Here is a 6,622-nt window from a genome sequence, read left to right as displayed (position 1 = left end):
CGCGGGGCTCAAACTCACAAGCCGTGAGATCATGACCTGAGCCAAAGCCAGAGGCTTAACTGACTGAGCCACCCAGGTACCCCTCATGAAGTATTTATTAGCACCTTCTATGTGTTGACCCTGTGGCAAGCGTCACGAGGAACCCAAAGTGGGGTGAATGATAGTTCCCACCCTCCAGGCAGACTGATAGTAAGTACAAAAGATGGGTGAAGAGCCCCAGGAAGGAGCCAAAGTTTCTGGTTAGGATGATTAGAGAGGACTTCCCAAAGGAGGTGGCCTTTGAGATGGACCTTGACGATTGAGTTAGAATCAACAGAGCAGAAAAGCAAGGCACTTCTGAAACCAAAATCTAACTTAAAAAAAAAATGTTTATTTATTTTTGAGACAGAGAGACACAGGGTGTGAGTGGGGGAGGGGCAGAGAGAGAGGGAGACTCGGAATCTGAAGCAGGCTGCAGGTTCTAAGCTGTCAGCACAGAGCCGGGCTGGGGGCTCAAAGTCACAAATCAGGAAATCATGGCTTGCGCCAAAGTCAGACACTTACCCGACTGAGCCACCCGGGCACCCTCAAAATCTAACTGTTAAAAGCACCTTATGGGGACGTCTGGGTGGCTCAGTTGTAAGCGTTCAATTTTGGCTCAGGTCACGATCTCACTGTTCCGGGGTTCAAGCCCCACATCGGACTCTGTACTGCCAGCTCGCAGCCTGGAGCCTGCTTCAGATTCTGTGTCTCCCTCTCTGTCTGCCCCTCCCCTGCTTGCCTTCTGTCTCTTTCTCAAAAATGAAACAAACAAAAAAAAAAATCAATGAAAGGAAAGAGAAATATTCATTAAAAAATAGGTAAATAAAATAAAAGCACCTTATAGCTTTGGGGATAAATTCAAGTGTATGAGCCAAGCTTCTCCATGATCCAGCCCTTGTCTCCTTCATTAACTCTGTGTCCTGCCACTCTCCACCTCCATCCATAGATTTGAGGAAAATTGAATTTCTCATAGAAGTGTGCACGCAGCATGCTATTTTTTTTTTTAATGCTTTCTTTTCTTTTTTTATGTTTATTTATTTTGATAGAGAGAGCAAGTTGCTAAGGGAGAGAGAGAATCCCAAGCAGGCTCCTCACTGTCAGCACAGAGACCAATGCAGGGCTCAATCCCAGGAATTGTGAGATCGTGACGTGAGCCCAAACCAAGGGTTGGACGCTTAACCGACTGAGCCACCCAGGCGCCCCAGCAAGCTATTTCTTATTGCCAGGCCTTCGCTCAGCCTGTCTCTTCTACCTGGAATGCCCTCTTTGTGTCTCTTAGTCCAAGACCCACCCGTTCTTCAGGACTCCTTACAGGCGTTATCTTCTCCAAGAATCCCTCTCCTCCAGGTCCCCAAAGGCCTGGAACACTGGTCCCTCGGTGCCTTCACTGCACTGTATTTAAAAATCTGCTTTATGTTAATCCTCCCCCCGTTGGAATGTGAACCTACTGGAAGTGTGCATCTTCCTCAACTTTGTGACCCTAGAGCCTAGCACAGTGCCTGGCATGCAGCGGGCTTTCAATAAATAGTTCTTTAGCAAAGGAAAGAAGGAAGGGAGAATGGTAAGTAGGAGGCTCAGGGGAAAAAACCATGACCAGAATGACGTAGGGTCTGACAAGGAGCCCATCCCGAAGGCAAAGGCACAAAATGTTTTCCTCTACATAAAACCTGGAGCAGGGGGGACGGTGCTTAACAGCCAGGAGCCTCTTGCCGCCTGCTTGCTGGCTGGACAGATCTGGCGTATGTGCTTTGAATCCAATTGTCATCTGCTGAGCATTGCTGCTAAAATGTTCCAGTATGTCAGGCCAAATGTGAATCCATATAAGTCTATTTAGCACTGTAGGTTGGTTTCTGAGTTGGGGTCCAGGGTTATTAATTCTCAGGATTCCCAAGAGCACATGAAAAGATGCTCAAGAGGTGCATTAGGGAAATGCAAATTGGATCTACAACTAGATACCGTTAATATCTCTTAGAATGGCAAAAAAAACCCAACCAAATATTTTTAACTGAAAATACCAAGTCCTGGGGTGCCTGGCTGGCTCAGTTGATTGAGCGTCCGACTCTTGGTTTGTGGGATTGGGCTCTGCATCGACGGCACAGAGCCTGCTTGGGATTCTCTCTCTCTGCTCCTCCGCTCATGTTCTCCGTCCCTCTCTCTCTCTCTCTCCCTCAAAATAAATAAATAAACTTAAAAAAAAAGAAAGAAAATACCAAGTGATATCAAGGATGCACAGCAAGTGAAACTTTCATACTCTTCTGATAAGAATGCAAACCAATACAGCCACTCTGGAACACATTTTGGTGGTTTCTTAGAAAGTTAAACATATACTTGCCATAGAACCCAGCAACCCCTGTTCTAGGTAGTTTTTTTATATTTTTAAAAATGTTTTTATTTATTTTTGAGAGACAGAGCAAGAGTGGGGGAGGGGCAGAGAGAGAGGGAAACACAAAATCTGAAACAGGCTCCAGTCTCAGCGCCGTCAGCACAGAGCCCCAGGCAGGGCTTGAACTCACGAACCGTGAGATCATAACCTGAGCCCAGGTTGGACGATTAACTAACTGAGCCACCCAGGCGCCCCTCCTGTTCTAGGTATTTACTTGAGACATATGAAAACTTACGTTCATACAACAACCGGTATGTCAAGCCTTATAGAAGCTCTATTCAAAATCGCCAAAAACTGAAAACAAACCAAATGTCCACCAATAGGCAAATAATAAAGAAATGGTGGAATATCCCTACAATAGAATACTTCTCAGCAATAAAAAGGAATGAGTTGGGGCGCCAGGGTGGCTCAGTCATTTAAGCATCTGACTTGGGCTCATGTCACGATCTCACTGTCCGTGAGTTCGAGCCCCGCATCGGGCTCTGGGCTGACTGCTCAGAACCTGGATCCTGTTTCAGATTCTGTGTCTCCCTCTCTCTGACCCTCCCCCGATCATGCTCTGTCTCTCCCTGTCTCAAAAATAAATAAAACGTTAAAAAAATTTTAAAAATAAATAAATAAATAAAAAGGAATGAGTTATGGATATATATACAACAACATGGATAAATCTGAGTGTCTCACTCAGAGAACGACCCCAATTCCAAAAGGTTACATAGTGCATGAATCCATTTATGTGACCCACTGGAAACTAGGAATGGAGAACAGGCTGCCAGTAGTTGGGGTTGGAGGAGGGTTTGATGATAAAGAGGCAACCAGGGGATATTTTTTGGAGGGCCAGAACTGTTCTCTATCCTGATGTCCTTGAATCTATGCATATGTTAAAAATCATGGACTTAGGGGGCACCTGGGTGGCTCAGTAAGTTAAATGTCAGCTCAGGTCATGATCTCACCGTTTGTGAGTTCGAGCCCCGCGTGGGGCTCTCTGCTGAAAGCTCAGAGCCCGGACCCTTCTTCGGATTGTGTGTCTCCCTCTCTCTCTGTCCTTCCTCTGCTCGTGCTCTTTCTCTGTCTCTCAATAATAAATAAAAATTTAAAGAAAATCATAGACTTATACACCAAAAACAATGAATTGAACTATATGTGATTTTTTTTTTACTTTGTATTTATCTATTTAGTTTTAAAGTTTATTTATTTATTTTGGTGGGGGAGGGGCAGAGAAGGGGGGCGGAGAACGAATCCCAAGCAGACTCCATGCTGGGCACAGAGCCCGACTCGGGACTCGATCTTTTGACCGCGAGACCATGACCTGAGCCAAAACCAAGAGTCGGATACTCAATCAACCGAGTTACCCAGGTGCCCCTATAATTTTTTTTACATGTAATACTAGTTTAAAGTAAAAAAAAAAAAAAAATCCCAAGGGACCAGGCAGTCTTCAGGCCCACAGGTGGTGCCCCTCCCACCATCTTGCCTGTGGTGGCCAGGTGTGGTGGCCAGGTGTGGTGGCCAGGTGTGGTGGCCAGGTGTCGGTACCACCTCTAACTCTTGAAGCAGGTCAACTATACAACCCTCCTGGGGGGCTCATGAAAGCAAGCTACAATTCTCCCATCTAGTTTGATTTCCGGGTCTCCATAATGACGGCTAATTTTGTCTTATTCACCAAAGTATCCCCAAAGGGCTAGAACAGCGCTTATAGTTATTCAAATAAATATTTGTTGATCGAGTAAATATTTGTTATCCCTTTATCTGACTGGCTCCAAATTCCTGAATCCACTCTCTTAATTGAAGTACTCACCTCAGCCCCCCTCCCCCTCCTCCAGTTACGTCACTCAGTTCCCTCCTGGAATTTTGGCACTTAACGTTCCTGCTCAGGGGGTGGCTCTGCCCCTTTTCTGGCCCAAGGGACACCTGTCGTCTCAGGTGAGAATTCCTCCCTATGGCTGCATCCCACGACGGGCCCTCAGCCAGAGCCCCCGTGGAGGCAGCCCTGGGCTCATCACACAAGATGGTGCCCAACATGGGGCTGGCACCCTCCCCGAACAGGAAGGAAAAAACAGCGGACCACATGGGCGGAGAAGGCACCCATGCCTTGACGGAGTGTGTGCGCGTCTGTGTCCGCCAGGAGACACTTTGGTTGAATCTTCCTCGTTGAAAGTGTTTGTGTGCTCCTTTTATTTCACCCCACACCCTGTAATTGCAGACGACAGGAAGTGGGATGTTTGGTCATTTGGAGTTGTAAGTAAGCCTTTTGGTTAGAATCCCCTGGGTTCCTGCTTATTTCCCTTCCGGCTGGTTGAAACTGAAGACCCTTTGTGTCCAGTGATTATTTCCTGTTCATCACACCTGACAAGGGGCCCTCTTCCATAGGAGATCATGTACATCACACAAGTGGCCATTCAACCTTCTTTACCGCTTTGGGACAAATAATATCCAGCTAGGTAGATTACAAGTAATTAGCACATGTACACAACAGAAGCCTGATCCCTTTACCCTGCGTGGATCCTATCCCCACCCGGCCCAAAGAGGGGTCTTTCTCTTGGTTCCCAAGCATAAAGAGTGCAAGAGTGCATACAACAACTGCTGGAAAGCTGCCCGGTGCTCCGACTCAAGTATCACTAGCTTGGTCATCTTTTTCTCTGTGCCAAGCAAGGTCAGAGCCACAGATGGGTGTCTCCAGAGCTGTGCGCACAAATGTGTTAGTTTCAGTCCACAGTGTATTCAAGGTTTTCAATTAGTTGCCAACATTTTTTTTTTTTTTTTTTTTTGGTTAATGTTTCTTTATTTTTGAGAGACAGACAGACAGGGAGGGCACAAGCCGGGAAGGGGCAGACACACACACACACACACACACACACACACACACACACACACAGAATTGGAAGCAGGCTCCAGGCTCTGAGCTGTCAGCACAGAGCCCAATGCAGGGCCTGAACTCATGAGCCACGAGATCACGACCAGAACTGAAATCGGACGCTTAACCGACTGAGCCACCCCGGCGCCCCTAGTTGCCAACATTTTTAAATTGGGAGATTCCCCAGGAAAATCAGATCTGGCATTACCAGGACACACTTCCCACAGGCCTCCCTTTAGTGGAACACTGGACAGCAGATGCCTTCTTTAGATGGGGCAGATGCCCAGGTGAGATATTTTCCTCCCCCTCCATCCACTTTTCCTTTTTCTTCCTGCCTTGCTTTTCCAGGTCTTTGCGTGTACTACTCAGTAGTAGGTGCTCAGTTGCCCTGGGTATAAAAAGACATACAAGACTCAGCCTTCAAAGAGCTTACTATTTGGGCATGTGGAGTAAAGTTTTCAGGTGGGGTGGGGGAGGCATTCCAAACAGAGGGAACACCATGAGCAGTGAAGAGGAAAGCAGAATGCAGGAGGACCGTAGACATAAGAGTTGGGATCGCCGGGTATCTGGGCAGGTCCATCTTCAGGAAGGCAGACACCCAGTCCCCCCCCCCTCCCCCCAGATGACGTAGGGCCAAATCGCTTAATAATTCACATGGTCAGAATTTGATCAGCAGGGAGTTGGAGGGAAGGTGCTGGGCTTTGAAACCAGAGACCCCTGTTCCTGACCTCGCACCTCCGCAAGTCGCTCCCATTCCCACGCCTCTTTCAAAATAGGATATGAATAACTGCTTTACAGAGGCGCCGAGTGGCTCGGTCCGTTAAGCGCCGCCTCTTGATTTCGGCCAGGTCATGATCTCACGGTTTCTGAGTTCCAACCCCAGGTCAGGCTCTGCGCTGACCGTATGCAGCCTGCTTGGGATTCTCTCTCCCTCCCTCTCTCTCTGCCGCTCCCCTGCTCGTGCACTCTTTCCCTCTCTCAAAATAAATAAATAAACATTAAAATAAAAATTTAAAAAACCTGCTTTACAACACTGCGGTCGGGATTTATCAAAGAAGAGCGAGTATGAAAACTGCCTTCACGATGCTGGACACATTAGTAGGGGCTCCGCAGGACACAGCTCCCATGGCAGGCACGGACTATGCGGTAAGTGAACAAACAGTGGACAGGATGAGTAGTGACAAAAAGGCCCCGGCCGGGGTGGGGCCGCGAGCCATTCGGGACCTGAGCGGCGGACCACCCACGGGGCCGTGGCGCCGCGCCGCGTACGCGCACATCACGGCCAAACCTCGGCGCGCGCTCCCACAGCGGCAGGCGAGGGAGCACATCTGCGCGTGCGCAGAACGCTCGGCCCCGGCGCGGGGGTGGGG

This window comes from Panthera leo, chromosome D1 (genome assembly GCF_018350215.1).
Source record: "Panthera leo isolate Ple1 chromosome D1, P.leo_Ple1_pat1.1, whole genome shotgun sequence".
NCBI lineage: Eukaryota > Metazoa > Chordata > Mammalia > Carnivora > Felidae > Panthera > Panthera leo.
The sequence above is the reverse complement of the archived record's forward strand: the minus strand, read 5'-3'. Positions refer to the sequence as shown.